The sequence below is a fragment of the Eschrichtius robustus genome, chromosome 17 (genome assembly GCF_028021215.1).
Source record: "Eschrichtius robustus isolate mEscRob2 chromosome 17, mEscRob2.pri, whole genome shotgun sequence".
Lineage (NCBI taxonomy): Eukaryota > Metazoa > Chordata > Mammalia > Artiodactyla > Eschrichtiidae > Eschrichtius > Eschrichtius robustus.
The window spans coordinates 19,544,109-19,562,908 of NC_090840.1; positions in this window are offsets into that span (position 1 = coordinate 19,544,109).

Consider the following 18,800-nt stretch of genomic DNA (forward strand, 5'->3'; position numbering starts at 1 on the left):
ATTGATATTCCTGTAAATAAGCTGAACTTTATTTTAAAATGTAGCATCAAACTAACTCTTGATATGATGTTAGAAATGCTTGCCATTTCAAAAGAAGTGTTTGTCATACAAACAGGTTTTTGATAAGTAAAATAGAAAATGTTTTTTTCCTATCTAAAATTACACCATATGTCAAGGCAACCATTAAGTCTCTAGTTCTCAAAAATAACCTGAAAACATTACCTTCAGTATTTGATAGGAAACAGATATCAGGTTGTAACAAGGACAAAACAATAAAAGATTCTATATCCAAGTGGTATCTCAATCCTCTGCAGACTATATCAGAAGATGATTTAAAAACAATAGATAAGACAAAAATAAATTCAAGTTTTAAATATGAAATTTCAACAAAATAAGTTACTTACCATTGTGCTATAATAAATGTAAAATATTTAGTATAACAATGTTATGGTATTTTTAAATATTTATTAACTTCATTAATAAAATTTCATGAAATCTTTGCATTTTCCATGCCTCTGATAATTTAAGATTTCATTCACATAAAGAAAGGAGTCTACGCGATGAAGAGTGGCCCCTGCTCGCCACAGTTGGAGGAAGCCCTTGCACAGAAACGAAGACCCAACACAGCCAAAAATAAATAAATTAATTTAAAAAAAAAATTAAAAAAAAAAGCAGTCTGAAATCACCTCTATAATACATACTTAGTTTCATTACTTTTGCTGTAACTGCACTATTCAGTGAAAGACTCTTCAGCTACTGTTCAATTGAAAAAGCCATAATAATTATTCTTCTCTCCAAAAACCGTGTGCATGAACGCCTTCACTAGATTCAAATGTTTGGTAATTCAACTTTGCTCTCAAGGTCATCTTTTAATTTTCAATTAATTCTTTCTTCAAAATTTGGCTAGTGCATTCCATCTTTATTTCAAATTAATTAATATACCAATCTCCAATATTAAATTCATAAGAATTTTTAAGTCCAAGCAGCATATCTATTTAATGGCCTCCAAATAAGTACAAGTTATTTATATATATATATATATATAATCTAACTATCTCAAAAGACAAACATTATGAAAGCTCTAGGTCAGCAAGGAAACTTTTAAAGTAACTTTAATTTGTTGATAAACCAGATAATTCTATTCACTTTAATGAAATCTAGTGCACATCATTACAGATTTAGAGGAAACTGAACTTTTTAAATGCATAAAAACCTTTGTCATACCATTTAATATTTTAATTCTGATGTTTAATTTTTATGGAATCAAAAATTAACAATAATATCAAATATTTAACAAAACACTATAAAAGAAACATAGAAATTATACCACTGGTGTTTCTCTCCAACATGGTATAATAACCTCGCTTACAATTGTAATATTAAATTTTCTCCAGCAGTGCATGGCTCCTGACAGTGTTATCATCTGTGCTATTCTGTAATTGTCAACCAGAACTTTATTCTTTTAATGAGTTTCTTTTTAATACTCCAGTTACTGTGTTTACAATTTTCAAACTTTTCCTTAAAATCTTAGAAGTGTGATATATTTTTACCAACTTTAAAACTGTTTCTTTGTAGAATTTTTATTTAATTTTGACGGTTTTCTTCGTTTCATTAGGAAAAAAAAATGTATTGACAGAGTAGGTACACTGTGAACGGTTCATTTGTGAGCTAATTTTACTCTCAAGTATTCAATTGAGTGTTTTCTTTACCACAGTTTTATATTTGACATTTGAAAATAATGGCTAAAGACATACATATGTATATATACGCATACATACACGCAAACACATACATATATTTGAAATTCATATTCCTTTCTTCTTGTCTTTCCCCCCTTCCCCTTTCGCCTCGCTCTTCTGCCCTGTCTCTTTCTCCTCCCCCTCCCTCTTCTCCTCCCCCTCACCCTTCTCCTCCTCCTTCTCCGTGGTTGTCTAGTATCACTGGCCACGGGCCACACCAGGCCACAAACATCTTCCCCACTCCCCAAACAAACCTTGAAACTAAATAATTCCCCAAACGCAAAACTCTTAACAAATTTCAAGAATGGTCCTCTAGAGGGCGCAAGCCTTCTCATTACTTTAGAACAAGATTGGAGAAGACAACGGGGTTTTACAAAATAAGACTTCGCTTTCTCAGAAGTTCTTTATTCTGCTGACTCTGGGATGGTCACTTTGATCACCTTTCCCCAAGGTTCTGGTCTTCTGCCATGCTGTCTGGGCTTTCTTTTATCATTCTCTCAGTTTCCTTATTTCTCAGCATACAGCACACTTCCAATCTGGTGCTTCCTTGCAAACTAAATCCTCGGGGCTACAGCTTTTCCTCCTTCAAAGGAGTCTCTCAAGGTATTCCCTGAAAGACTCTTCCCTCTTTATACTAGGTGGTAAAGTGATAATTTATCTTTTCTCCTACATTACACGGTTTTTAGACTTTTTAATAACTAGGAAAGGGACTAACAACCATTGACAGCCTTGATTCTCTGGAAAAAAAAAAAAAACTTACAAATTCCAAATCAATGATTTACAAATTGACTTTAGACACAATCCATTCATAAATAAATGACTCTCAGTAATGACCAAGTGGAATAAGACAGAGGAAGAAGAAAATAACAAAATTTTATTTTCATCATTTGTACCAAAGTGCCTGGTTTGCTTTCCTTTGATGGTAACGTGTTCTGTCACCTGATCCCCACTCCCTAATCTGCCCTGCTGAGCAAGAGGCAAAATTAAACAAACAAAACCTCAGAGGAAAGTGAATCTTCATATAGTACCTTCTTTTGGACCTCTTTATAAATGAGCCGAAAAGCATATTTCTGCTTCAGTGGGTTCCTCCCTCCACCCCAATACAGTGCTTACCAGACATCTCAAATTTCAATCTGAATAGTAATTATACACAAGAGTAGTGGTCAGGGAATACTTGAAGTGTTTTTAGGGTAAAAATATTTCACTACTTACCAAAGGCAAAAAAATACAAAAAACAAAAAACTTAACTTTAGCCCTCAGAGATCCTATTTTAAATCTATCATCTAAGGTCTTAGCTTGGGAACTCTTCTAATTAATCGTAATCTATTTTAAATAGTTTATAGTAACATTTATTTCTCTCAAAGATTAAAACTACCCTAAACCAAATGCCACATGTTCAACATTTTATGTTTGAAATATACTGACTTACCAGAAGAGGGAGCAATCTATCTAGTCTCTAAATGCTTCATCTGTCTACCTTTCTAGAATTTGTATAAGCATGAAAGCTTTGAAAACTCACTACAGTTTTACGTGAATGTGTTTGGTATTTTAAATTTTATTCCGTATTTAAATAAAAGGTAAGAAAAATTAGAGTTTCTAAATTGTATTAAGAAACTGCAATACATTTTGAGAACAAATCACTTTTCAATTACCTCCCTTTTGTGAAGAAACTAAATAAGTTATTGCTAAAATTAAGATGGAACCATAGAAGAAAGACAATGCCAAAAGATAGTTTAATGACCTTAAAGTAGTTGTTGCTCGTCATTTCTTTTTTCCACTGCCCAGATGCAATTTTTATTATTTAACCATTAACAGATTAAGCAATGTTGGACCATGTTTTTGCTATTTACTTCTTGTTTTTTACAGTATCTTAAAAGTATAACAAAAATATAATGGATTAATGGCTGATATAAACTTATTTTGGACTAGCCACTCAAAGATTAGAAGAAAGGGATGATATCAGATATAAGTTTTCCCTTATTTTTTCACTTTTCATTGCCAATTATAATGGTCAACATTTTGTCTTAGATGACCTTGTCCAAAAATGTGTCAACAATTATTTTTCAACTTAAATGATGAGGAAAATGTTTATTTCAGATGGTTTGCTTCATACCTAGACTGTTGTCCCTGGTAGATAAGATGCTTTTGAGATTAAATTTCTCTGTTTATGTCCTTAAAATAAGGAATTGCCTGAATATGTTACGTATTAGAATTACAGAAAACATATGAAATATAGAATCATGAATATACAAGAGTAACATAAACTGCACCTGTTATATTTAAATACAGAACTGAGTTTTTCAGAGGCTCTACTTTACTGAGGAAAGGTGAATTTTGGTGACTCGATAACATGGATAAACTATCAACCTAAGGCCTGTGAACCAGGAAGAACTTATCTCCCCTTTATAGCTGTTCACGGGGCTCCTCTGTTCACAGGAATATGCTTTGCCATATTGCTGAATCTGTTCTTCAGTGTCTCTTTTGAGCAAAAAGGCTCTCCTCCACTCATTCAGTCTTGGGAGAGAGCCTTGGGAAGTATGGATGCGATCCAAGGGTGTTACTGGAATTAGAGCTCCACAGGGCCAGGTTAATGTGAGCATGGCTGTGGTTTGGTTTTAAGGGTTTTTTTATTTTATTTTTTTAGTTGCCTTTTGAAGCTGTCCCCATCTGAACCTCCAGTTCCCTCTTCCTCGTGGCCTAGATGGAAAGGCAATAAGCTGAATTTCACATTAAGCCCTGTTTTCTTCTATGCCAAATATGCCCTCTGGTTAAACAGCCTATATGTTATGTCACTCCAGGAGGGTAACCTAGGCAGGCAATGATTCTTTGAACTGCCAGGGTTCCATGTAGCACATGGAAAGAAATATTAATGGTGACCCAACAGTCAATCGAATGTAACATCTGTTACATTCATAGCTCCCCTTCAGCGTGCAGTTTAGTAACACAGAGCTTTCATAGTGCCAGTCAGATCTTTCTAGTCTCAATGTTGAAACATCTTACCAATACATTACTGTGGAGTAATGAAATTCTCTCCAAAGATAATAAAAGCCGTTTCTGTCAGGCTAAGTTACTTTAAACATCAATGAAATGCCATTTGGAGTTTAAGTTCTTTAACAGTGGAAGAGCATGAGCTTTGGCGGGAAGGTGGAGTTCTTTTCTACAATTTCCACTGGCGAGGAAACTTGAAATTCTGGCCAGTTTTCAGGGAGGCTTGACAACTAAGATTATTACAATGCCAATAGGAACTCACAGGACAGGGAGGGAAGCTCCTCCTCTCCCCAGCCCTTTATTACCAACTTCCTGACTTTGAACTCCCTTGGCATGTCTTAGTGGGCGGAGGGTAAACTGAGTAGAGGCAGATTAGCTGAAGCGGATGAAGATCAAGCTTCAGGGTCCATCATCTGCACGGGCCTTTGCCGTACCTCAGAAAAGTCACTAGCAATATGTTCACAGGGTATTGTGTTTTTGTAAAATTTGCAAAATCTTGTATTTTGGTGAGTTAAGAACTCACCTCGATCACACCTTACCTCCTGCAGGGTGATGTTCACCTGCATCATTTTTTTTTAATATTCCACACATAAGCAACATCACGTGATACTTGTCTTTCTCTGCCGGACCCACCCCACTCAGCATGGTAATCTCCAGGTCTACCCATGCTGCCGCAAATGGCATCATTCCATTCTTCCTAATGGCTGAGCAATATTCTGTTGTATATATGCACCACATCCCCTCCATCCATCCATCTGTTGACGGACATCTAGGTTACTCATCATCTAGGGTGATGTTGAAATGGCCCCAGGGAGTGTTGGGTAAGGAGAACTTGAGTTGAGCAGTTATCCATATAGTTTAGTATAGGCAGGGTAGATTTATGTAGCTCAGGATCTCTTCTAGATATGGTTGTTATTGCTAGCTGTCTGTATTAGAAATGGCTTCTTTGATCAACCATGCTGGAGGAAAGACTAAATATCTTTCTATTATGTCTTTAGGAAATATTGAAAGATCGCTGTCATATGAAGAGGCAATCAAAGACTATGCATCCAGTGGCTAAAAGATTATGTATTGAAGGGTTTCATGTAGTAATTGATAAATGCATCATGATATTTTCCTAGATTTTGCGATATTAGTGTTTGTTAGCTTTTTTTAAGTTGCATTTTGCTGTCTTCTACTTTATTTTCTCATTTTAAAGAAAATATGCAACATTGAATTATTTTCTTTCATAATTTTGTTTTCCTTTTCTTAAAGAGGGTCTTGATATTTGTCTAAGCCGATACCTTTGTCACAAAAGCTGACTCGGGCCCAGACTCAGAGTACAGGTGGGTTCCTGACTATAGCTGGTGAACCAGCTGCTTCCTGTCAGAACCTGGACATCTTTGACCAAGCGTCTTTTCATAGCTAAGTCATTTTTTCCTGCCCACAACTTTATGGACTGCATTTTCTCCAATCAGGAGTAGGCAAGAAGTAAAGCAAATAAGTGCCTGATATGCATATTCTTCTGGTCTTGTTTTTGCTCCTCTCTCTGGGACCCTAAGAGGCTCCCTGCAAGACATCCTAGTGTGCCTCTACTTCCTTTCCATTAGAGTGACTATTAATAACAAACCCATATATATGTCAGCCTGGGATCCTCTACTCCTTTGTAGGGTAACACATTCACAGGAACTTCCATAGAGAGCTGCCAGGTCTGGCTGGCTTCTAGGTTCCTGTGTGGACCAGTCAACATCCCCATCAACAAGCATTTATTGAATGCCTAGCAAGTGCGTACACTGTGCTAGGCCATGGGGATGTGGGGATTGCTAATTCCTAATCAGAAATTGTTCCTTATTCTAAAGGACATTGTCCATCTCTTAGTACTGATAAAGTTCATTGTATTTAGCATCACATTTGACTCTCACAACTCTTTGCAATAGGTGGATCTTTTTTTAGAGATGGATAAACTAAGATTCAGAGAGCCTCAGAGAGCTTCTGCGACCCTTCTGAGTTCATGCTGCTCAAAAATGGCAGCGCTTGGACTGGACTTCTTTGCCTGGACTCCACACCACACCTTTCCGCTGTGCCACAGATGTTGCCCACAAGTGTGTCCCCTGGCTCCCTGTTAGTTGGCAGAACACCTTGCCAAAAAAAGTTTGGAACATATCAGATCTGGGTTCTAATTATGGCTCCCCCCAATTGCTAGCTATGAGTCAGTTAACATCTCCTAGTTTCTGTTGTATTGTACGTTAAGTCGAATAATAATTATCTCAACTTGCTGAGAGCATTTATAGAGATACTAAGAACATGAGTTCTGGGCTATGACTGCTAAAGGACAGAGGTGAGGAGGCTGCAGAAAGCACACAATCTACCAGCTACCCTCTTGACTCATATCTCTCTGTCTCTCTCTGTTTCTCTCTCTGTCTTTCCTTCTCTCTGTCTCTCTCTTTCAATTTAAAAGGTAACAGACAGATGCAAACAAACCTTCTTTGGAACTGTATTCCCTGATTACATTCTCCTAACATCATTCCTAAAGGCAACCTCTATTCTAAGCTGGTATATGTCATTCCCATGCATGTTTTATAATTTCTTTATCCATATTTAAATTTGTATCAGTAATGGTATGTGCTCAGCAGAGTTTCTGGCATACAGTAAGTCCCAAAAGTGTCAGTATAACAGTCCCTCTTTTTCTGCATCCTGGTCAAATATTAATATTGTCAATATGATGGTTTAAAACTGGTATTTATTATTTTAATTTGCATTTTCCTCATTACTAATGAGGTAATAAAATTCATAAGTTTATTATCCACTCAATTTTTAAATTCTGTTCCTTGGTCATTTTCTCTGGTTGGGTGGTTTGTGTTTTTATTAATAATTTTTGAGTTTCTTTGCTTATTCTGAATACAAATCTGTCAGGTATATAAGTTACAATTACCTTCTTTGAATCTGTGGTTTGTTTATAAATTTTTTAATTGTTCTTTTATCATACCAAAGCTATTAGTTATTATCGTAATTAAATACATCAAGTTTTCTTTTGGGTATTGTGGTTTTTCTATTTCGTTTAAGAAATTCTTTCCTCACCTGGTATTAAAAAGCTATTTCACTTATATTTATTCTACGAGTTTCAAGACCCCCTCATGTCTTTAATAAAACTGATACTGTTTTTTGTTTGTGATATGAAATAAGTATAGAATTTCATTTTTTCACAATGAAAATGATTTTTCACAGTGCAACTTATTGAATGATCCAGTCCCACTTCTTTATAATACCACACTTGCTGTATACCAAGTTTCCAAATAGGTGTGGTTTTATTGTGTTCTAACCCATTGGTCAAACAGTCAATCCCTGAACCAGAAAGCATCTTTAATGACAGGTAGAAAGGACTTTGTTAATAGCATGTAACTAACAAGAGGCTCTGTAGCCAACCACGTGGACAACATTTGCTACTTTTCCTTTAGGCCACACTTAGAGATCTTTAGCTTCCTCACTTCCATTGTGCATAAATTATCATGGGTTGCTATTTATAAAGATTGGCTCCTTGTCAACTTAGTGAATGACTTCTTGACTTACTGACCACTCTAATGGGTATTTAAATCCTTTAAAAAGACACATGACAAGGATCCAGCTGAGCTTCCACATTATTAATCCTGGTGCGCACTTATGGATGTGATCCCTGAAAAAAAAAAAACGATGAACTTGGAGAGATAGAATCGTAGAAAATCTACTGGAAGTGTTCCTTTTTAAAACAAATTCCACCAAGCTTTGCCAACCATGTTGCTCCAACATGTGGTAGTAAGCACTGCTTTTTCTAATACCTCATCTTTTTGTGTCTTGACCAGAAGAGAAAAGCTCACTCAAGTTGTCTCCTTTGGGTCATGACTAGAATTGTTTGCTACTTTTTCCAAGATCCAAAATTCCAAAATCTTTTGAATTTGCAGCTAGAATCATTTCACTTCTTCAAGGTTTGTTAGAGAGTTAGTTTGGGAGAGTTAGTGTCTGTGTAGATGTACTTTATCATGCTTTGGGCTCAGAAATGTAAAAGAATATGGTTTTGTTATATGGAAAGAATTGAAATCCTCATACATTCATGAAATTGTTACCCTCATAAACTAGGCTCAGTAAAAAAAACAGTTAAAATATATCTGAAAACCTTCCACCTAGATAGAGTAATAAAGTGGAACCCATTGGCTCCAGTTTTATAGTCAGACAGTTCAACCATCAATCTCATTAAAAACTGTATTTCCCAGTGATGTTTCCCTGCCTTCTCTTTATACTATGAGCACCTGTGACAGGTGAGTTGTCTGGTTTTGATAATCGTCAAAAGGCCATCACTGTCAAGGCATGCCTGAGAACCTCATCTGATGCAGCTTTGAGGACCAATACTTAGATTTCATCCAATTAGTGTAATAATTCCATTAGAAGCTCAATCAAGTGGAAGGTGCACTGGTTAGAGTTCTAACCATTCAACTTTTACACAGAATAAAAACAATGTTGACTGACTGGATTTTATTTGTAAACGTATTCCCCTTTTAGAAAAGGGATACTTCATCTGTAAAAAATGACAAGGTATAGAAAATGTCCATGTGTGCTGAGTCCTCCATTCTTTTGAACTCATTCTTATACATCAGTTAAACTATGACTCTATCAGACCTGAATCCAGAAGAAAAGATTATTTCTTGTACTAGAAATCTGGAAATAGCTATGAACTAAAAAGAAAATAGTCTTGGTAAAGTTGACAAACTAGGTGGAAATATTATCTCAGAGTACGGAACCAATGTTGTTAGTTGTCCTTAGCAGGCATGATGGCCTTTGAATTTGCCATATTTAAGTAAATGAGTATAATAATGAAATGAAATCTTGAACCCTTTTGTCTTCTGAGATATTATCTCCAGTGGTTAAACCTCAAGCCTAGACTGACCTTCGGCTTCCAGTCTTTTCTCATAGTCATGAAAGACATGATTCTTACATTTGAGAACAGACCAAATTATGGCATTTTCCTGGCAGAAAACTCTTTTAAGTTAGTGAATTTTAATTTTTAAAAATTGACAAAGATTTGCCAATAATTTGGCTTAGTAAATGTATATGCATAAACAATAGTGAATGGTTTTTTTTTTACTTTTCAATAAACACAAGTAAAGAAAATTCTTTTAATATGCTTTTTAATATATCATTAGGGCAGTAATAATTTGAATTACTCATTTTTATAATCACCCAAAGGCATTTACCATTGTATAATAAAACATATGGGTAGGTGAAAACTAAACTAATGAATAAAATACATTTCAGAGGTTTGTTGATGCTCTCTGTAGGTATTTTCATGATGTTGATTACCAATGGAAAGCAACCAAAGTCATGTAGACTTATGAATCAGTAAGTCATAATTACTGAGTATTCATGAAATGTCAAGACAGAGCTACTTCTGTTTAAGGATATTATATTCTCCCTTAGACAGCCACAGTAGTACAGTGACGCCAGGGTTATGCCACAAACTGAAGATCAATAGCAAGGTATATTTTACCTAGTTAAATAGCTAAAAAAATTCCCCCCAAAATGATTCTTAACTAAATGCATGTTTAAAATATAAACACATTAATATTAAAAGTAAAATGGAACTTCACAAAAAGAAGTTGTCTTTTAAAAGACCTATTAAAAAAGGGAATAGTGGATAGAATCGTAAAAAGGCAAACAGTGAAAGAAAGGGTATATTGTATAACTTTGATTATTTTTCTTCGTGTTTGCATCCCTTTAATTCTGTTCCTATCCTTTGGTTTAACAAAGCAAGCCAAGGGCAGACTTAAAACAAATTGTGAGAAGCCAAAAGTGGAACAGGAAACCTGGTCTGATAAAGCAAAGGCAATTTGTTCAACATGTGGGAGCAGTGCTTCATCTTATTAATAGATGGTCTGTGAGCTGAATTGTTACTAACAGATAAGCTATTAATTTAAAATAGAAATTGAATCCGTCTTATGGGATTTGCAGAAGTAACGTTTTTTTCTTACATATTCCTTTCCAGGTGTTCTTCTTGTAACTACTGGCAATCTTAATTTTCAAATATTCCAAATGTATAATTAAAGTTACAGTTTCAGCTCACATTTAAAGTATTAAATCTTGAATAAACTTGGAGAGACTGCTACTTTGGCACAACGAGAAACGTGTCTTGAATTCTTCTGATTCCTTCTTCAGCCGCCCTGCCTGCCATCTGGACAACAGCCATTCTTCACATCTCAAGACATGCACACCTACTTCTTCCTTCCTGGCACAAGCATGACCCTGCTTTTCAGGACATAACTTCCTTTATATAATACTGTTGAGGGCAGAAAGCCTTTGTACTTCACTTTCCCTTTTCCAGTATCAAGAAATATGCCTTACCTTGTATTTGAGCCTATATACTTCCTGTTGTTCATTTCTTCATTCAAGTGAATATACTTTTTTCCACCATCAATCCCTTCCAAACTCAAGAATCCCACTCAGGATTGAAACAGTCTTTCAAGGCTGTTTTTCTATCATGGACAAAACTACGATATTTAAAATATATATAACATTATTATTTCTTAAAATGTAAGATTATCCTGGAGTTGACTGAAACAGAAATTTACCTAGCAGATTTTTAAGTCAAGAAATTATTTAGAGAAGTAATACGATTTTTGAAAGGAAGAGCAATCTCTCACTCTAGATAATTATGGAATATCATGATACAACATTTCATCCTTATTTACTCCTATTGGTTAGATCATGTAGACACCACTACTTATGTGTATTTGTTATCTTGTTAAGACACATCAATCAGCATTTTGCCAAGGCTCACAAAAATGTTCTCAAATGTTAAAAGTCACAGATGAGGGTATTTAGCCAGGAACAAAATTTAGAAACTTCAAAACAAAATGCTTGGCACACATGTTTTCTATTAGTTTGCTACTTCTTAACTCCTTGTTCCCTACTTCCAATTTTTGCATTTTCTAAAGATTCTTTACTTGCACTGGAAAGAGAAAGAAGCAGTGGGGTGGGGCAGGAGTGGTGGCAGAGAGAGAGATGTCATGGTAAGCACATTAGCTCTGAGGAAAAGATTTACCATCAAATGCTGCGCAGGTCACTTTATCTTTCTGAACATCAGTAATATGTGTTTCACAGGGTCGTTATAATGTTGATATGTTAAATATAAAAGTATGTATCAGTCAGTCTTTTGTTGTGATAGTTTTGTGAAGCACTCAACATTAAAATCTTGGGGGTTATAGAAATATTTATTGAGTGTTTAGGGATCTGACAAGTTGGCTCTGGCCTCAGCTGGATCCCAGGGTTTAGATTGGTTTAGTCCTACCTAAACTAAAGGAGCAATGGCCACCTGGACATGCTCTCCTCATGACAGAAGGCAGAAACTCCAAGAAGATGCCTCCAAAAGTCTTAGCTTTTACTCATAAAAGTATGAGTCTGTTGAGCAAAGCAAGTCACATGGCCAAGGTCAAAGTCAATGGTAAGAGAAAGATTGGTAGGCAAATACAGTTGACCCTTGAACAACTTGGGGCTTAAGGACCCCCAACCCCACTTCACACAGTCAAAAATCCTTGTGTAACTTTCCAGTCGGCCCTGGAAAGGGCCAATCCACAATTCAACCAACCCCGACTGTGTGGTATGTAATACTTATTTATTGAAAAAAGCTGTGTATAAGTAGACTGGCACTTATTGTTTAGGGTCAACTGTAATTCAATATAACACCAGCTGGAATGTGTGTGCTTTCAATGAATGTTTAAAACATAATGAAAACCCACTTCCATTTTTATACCTAAAATGTCACATTTTATACCTAAACTCTTGAAAGTATATATGATATTAAGTTCTCCGTATTATAAGCTTCTTCTGAATACAGTTTGCTATGTATTTCTTTTATATAAAAGAGTTTATATTTTAAAAGATCCAAATATCTGGATCATCAGTGTAATTAACCCTTCCACTTTAAGAATAGCGTCTTCTCAAGTCTAAAAAACACGTTCTTACTCTCAACCTTGGTTTTCTTTCCATGTTTTAGGGTCTATGGAAATCTAAGAGTAGAGCTAGAACACTTCTATATAAGGACAATTAGGACAATTTCTTGAAAGAGTTAGGATCTGTGATGAAAACTTGAAAGGAAGGGGCAGAGAGGTGCATGCAGCAATTGAAGATGATGTTATAATTTGGGGAAGAATTTGGGCAAAGAGCACAAGGACAGGAATATTCAGGAGGCAGTGAAATGCCAAGAGTTAGTACCCCAGTTAAGGGAACAGCATGAAGCAAGACAGGACCAGAGTACCTTCTGCGAACAGTGCAGTTACACAGTATTGAGGTTATGAATGTTTCAGATCTGTTTGTGAATGCTGTTTATTTAAGTATATTTCCTATTTGTCCATGTGCTCTGTTTATTATTTATAAAGTTATTATTTACAAAAACCAGCATTTGGTAGTTATTTCATTTTCTTTTCTTTTAATTCCAAAGCATTTCGAAAATCTCTGTTAATTCTTGTGCTTATTCCAGCAGAATACCTAAAGGTAACATATAGCAGGTAAACAGTAGCACATTTTCTCCCATATTTGCAGTGTGTTTCCTTACAACTTACCTAACTAAAATTAAATTTTTTTTTTTTTAATCCTTGGAATTTTTTTTTAAAGGAATTCCTTTATTTTTATTTTATTTTTTAAAATTTATTTATTTATTTATTTTGGCTGTGTTGGGTCTTCGTTTCTGTGCGAGGGCCTTCTCCAGTTGCGGCAAGCGGGGGCCACTCTTCATCGCGATGCGCGGGCCTCTCACTGTCATGGCCTCTCTTGTTGCGGAGCACGGGCTCCAGACGCGCAGGCTCAGTAGTTGTGGCTCACGGGCCTAGTTGCTCCGCGGCATGTGGGATCTTCCCAGACCAGGGCTCGAACCCGTGTCCCCTGCATTGGCAGGCAGATTCTCAACCACTGCGCCACCAGGGAAGCCCCCTAAAATTAAATTTTCTTAATCTCTCTCGTTATCTAGTGAAATAATGCTTAACATTCAATTACTATCTACACATTTACATATATATAATTTTTATATTTTATAATTATATAAAAATCATTTAATTGTGGATGGTGTATTTGCAGAAAAACACCAGGGGTTTTCATTTTTCCACCTTTGTTAAATATGGTTCTTTAAAATTGCCTTTAAAAGTGGGCTGCAGGGTTTTTGCCGACTATTTCTTCATGGGTTAGCTAATGGTAGTTGAGAAAGTTTTTATCCTCCTTTTATTAGGATGAAAAGCCTGTCTCTGACATTAATGCTGTAGATGAAAGGGTAGATACTTTTCCTTTTATCATGCCTGCCTTTCAACAGCCCTTCCCAGTAAACCTGAAAGGCAACCTCTAACCCAGGCACATTGTGAAGCACTTCTGCAGATCTAGAAAGAGAAGTGATCATCAAAAGATAAAGCTGCAGCCAGAGTCCTCATGCCACCCTGAATGTACTTCAGAGACACTTCTTCAATGTAAAACGTTCCTAGCATTGCCTACTGTTGTGGATATTCTGATTTAAAGAAATTAAAATATAATATTTCAGCCGGGATGGAGTTCTTTATATCAATGAATAGCTCTTTTCAGTTTTGCATCTACAGCTCCTGCTGTAATCTGCAATGCTGCAGATGTTAACAATACACATGTGTCAGATCTTCATAAAGAGACATGCAGTATAAGCCTTCAATAGATAAAACAGACATAGTAGAACATCAATCAAGTAGAGCAATGTTCTGAAATATACTTTTTTAAAAAATGTTTTTTTATTGTGGTAAAAGTCACATAATATAAAACATACTATTTTAACCATATTTAACTGTACAGTTCAGTGGCACTAAATACATTCACATTGTTGTGCAACTCTCACCATCATCCATCTCCAGAATTTTTCACCTTCCTAAACTGACCCTCTGTCCCCATTAAACACTAGCTCCCCATTCCCCCTCCAGACCTCCCCCACGCCCTGGCCCCTGGCACCTACCAATGTACTTTCTGACTCTATGAATTTGACTATTCTAGGTATCTTGTATAAGTGGAATCAGTTATATTTTTAATAAATATTTGACGTCTCTTTACTTTAGGAAACATCATTTTCCTATGAATTTAGAAATGATAAATTGAAAAGAATAAATGGTTTAGAAGTGGATTGCATTCTTTTTTAAAAAAGAAAAGTTTACACACATAAACTTTGTCAATAAATGGCATAGGGCTGTACTCCTCAAACTCTTCCACTGAAGAACCACTAATGGTAGTGGGTCTGGAGATTTTGTAGAGAACAGTTATGCCATGCTTAGTTTTCATTTTAAAATTAATCTGAATTGTCTGTCTGCTTTACAGATCATTTATGACATAAATGTCAAATGTTTGTTTCAATATAAGATAATTTCTCTCAGAAAAATCTCTGGGTGAAAGTCATCTCCAGCATGATGTGGCGCTTTGTTTGCATTGTGGATTCTTGTGCTCCTGACCACAAGCTTGTACATCCAGGGACATGTGTGTACTTTTCTGGTCAATAAGAATATACCAAAAATCCAAATTCAGTTGTTCATTTAACATATATTGTAAGTAATACAGAGGTCACATAAACATGATCTCTTTTCTCAAGGAGGTTTTAGCATTGTTGGAGAGCTAAGAAAATATAAGACTAGCCATAATTTATATAATAGAAATTGATAAGATTTAGAGGAAAATAAAATAGAGAAAATGGTTGACTGGATCAGTGATTTTCTTTGTGGAGAATGGTTAGAGTGTGAATATTCAGAAAAGAATGAATGGAAGAAACTTCAACCAGTGAGAACTTTACCAAGAAAGGCACAGAAGCATGCACAGAAATTACTGAACATGTTTTTTTCAAATGTGTAGAAGCAGTATTGGTGGTAGTAGATAACTTAAAAATGAATCATTGCATTTAGTGATTGCAGATCAGTCAAACTTCAAATGGATGACAAAATAGGTCCTCTGCACATCTAAAAAGAAGCTTAAAATAATTACTTTCCTTTACATCAGCAGACAGATTAAGGATTTTTTAGGTTATGGCATCAACATGGATCTCAGCACTTGCATTTCTAAACAATCTGTTTAAAGCATCGTAACTCTAGATTAAAGAACAAAGACATTTTTCTACCCCTTAATTCTGAAATGCACCTCTTTTCCAGAACAAATTCACAAAGAGTTTTATAGTGATGCTTATAAGATATGCAGGCTTTTAATATAATCTCTGAAATCTTTCTATAAAAACTCAATTACTCCCTTGTCATAATATAAAAACCCATTCCAGATGGGTCAAAGACCTTACTGTAAAACGTAAAATAATAAAGCTAGAAGATAACATAGGAGATTTTTCTTCATGACTTTGGGATAGGCAAATATTTATCCAACAGGTCTTACACATCACTAACCATAAAGGAAAAGATTGAAAAATTGAACTTCATTAAAATTAGGACATTCTGTTCATCAAGAGACATGATTAACAGAGTGAAAAGGCAAAAAAATGAAAGGAATAAGAAATGTATAATGTACTTTACATTTAAAAAGGACATGTTCACAACACTTACAAAAGATTCTTACAATTCAATAAGAAAAAGGTATACAACTCAATTTACCTACTTAAATTGTACATAAGTATAAGTAATTGTACATAAGTATAAGTAATTTACCTGCTTAAATTGTACATAAGTACAGAAGTTCTACTCCAAGGTATATAGACAATAAAAAAGGTGTGAATATGTGTACAAAAAGGCATGTACAGGAATGTCCGTAGCAGCATTAAGTCCTAAACAGGACTATTAAAATTCAACAACAGAATAGGTAGAAAAATTGTAGAAGGCTCATAAAAAATAAATAAAAGAACAAAGTATTGCTACGTACAACAACATGGATGAATCTTGCGGACATATTTAATGCAAGAAACAAGACACAAAAGAAGCCAGACAATGAAATTGCCTACTGTATGATTCCATGCATATAAAGATTAAAACTAATTTTGGATAAGAAATTAGAATATTACTTACCTTTGGGGAGAATGCACCAAGAAGGAGGCACAAAGGAAACTTCTAGGAGATGGTTATGTTCTCTGTCTGGATCCGAGTGGTTTTCACACAGTGTATTAACTTTGTAAAATTTCATTGAGCTGTACACTTAAGATTTTTGCACTTTAATGCATGTATGTTACATTTCAAAAATAAGGTTTTAATAATTGATTGCACACTTGTAGTTAGAGTAGAAAGACTTACGTGTGACTATCTTGAGGCAGAGACAAATGGCTGCTTTGGAGAAAAATGGAAACTGTGTTCTACTGTAAACAGAACTGGATACTTTATCAGCTGTGAGAGGAAAATTCACTAAGCACTGCCAGAAACATTATAGATTGTTTTTATCACGTGTATGGCCAGTTATTTCTATCTTCTACTTAAAAATTAAACTCTTATACTGCTCAATACTTTGATTAAAGCCCATTGAGTTTATAAAACAGCAACTATAAATCCTCTACTTTAGCTCTCACAATAATAATATTTAACTCTTATTGGGTACTTTCTGTTTATCTGTTTTAAGTGCTTCCATGTATTAACTAAGCTTAATACACAAAGTGAAAAAGTGAGATAGCTACTGTTATTATATTCTTTAAAGGGAAAAGGATCCAGGGCTGGTAGAGACCAAGTAGCATAATCAAGGTCCAAGGACTAGTGACACATCATGACACTAACTCGGGCATCTTAATTTAAAATTACATTCTTTAAAACATTGTACTACACTGATTCCACCTCACGAAACATAACACAAATTCTATTCTTACATCCTCCAATGGAGGATGGACTTACTAACAATAAGGTGATAGAACAGTCAGTGTGCCTCAGTTTGAGATTGAGGTTTGGGGTCATGAAACTATACAGTGGGTGAAATACCCAGAGATGAATATATACCCGATTTTGCAATCATGGGGATAGAAAAAACACATAAGAATATACTTAAAGATAATTCCTAAGTATGCACATGAGCAGAACACAATAGCAGCAGCAGCATGGAGAAAACAGGACATTGCCAGAGGAAGGTATCTTCTTTGTAGAAATGTATCTATTAGAATGCTTTGAGCTGCAAGTAACTGAATTCCCAAGTCAGTGTGGCTTAAACAATACATTTACTGCTTGTTATGGCTAGAAAAATGGAGGCTAGGTGTTCAGTGATTGTTCAGTGTCAGGGAAACTCAGGCACTATCTGCCTTTCTGCTCAGCCAAGATGATAAGTCTGTCTTCAGGCTTGTCCCTCTTTACACAACAACAGGTGCATCTTTCAATTTCACAAACTGATACATCAGTGCCTGAAGGGACATTTCCTCTTTTTGCATCTGTTTTTATCACAAAAGAAAACGCTTGCCAACACTCTCTTCACCCCCAAGCAGATTTCTTCCTTTCTGTCAGTAGCCAAGGTTGCAAGGCAAGCCCATGCTAAGTCAATTACTGGTAGCAGGGATGGAGTGTGATGATTGCCTTTGACCAATCAACATTCACCTCCTAAGGATGCCAGTTTGACAGGATGTGAGAGGGCGAACACCCCCAGTAAACTGGAGGCTATGGGCTTGGAAGAAAGGGGGTCGGAGGCTGGTTTGGGGTTAGGCAACCAACAGTGTCTGCCACAAGAAAGTAGTAATGCTAAGAACGACTGTGGCTTTACAAGTAACAGCCTTAGCCACAAACCAAAGTGCCCGTTTCACATGAATTCTGTGACATTTTCTTCTGTCTACACACAGATCTCTCAACAACACATTAAAAAGTGAACAGTATCATCTTTGAGTATTCCAGAACATTGTGTTTGATTACTCTTGAAAATGACATTTTCAGCATATATATTAAATCAGACATGACACAATATATTATTGAAGTGTTAATACTTAATATTGTGAATGTTTAATTATTTTATATAAAAATATGACCTGCAGTACCAAATTGGAAGCCGATAGAAACACTGAGACAAGGGATACAAACTTTTTTTTTTCCTTACCTGGAGAAAGTTTTGGAATTAAAACCTTAAAACCAAATCTAATTTTCTTTAATGTAAGCCTTTAGGTGTCTGATTTGTATATTGTGCGGAAAGGTTTATAAT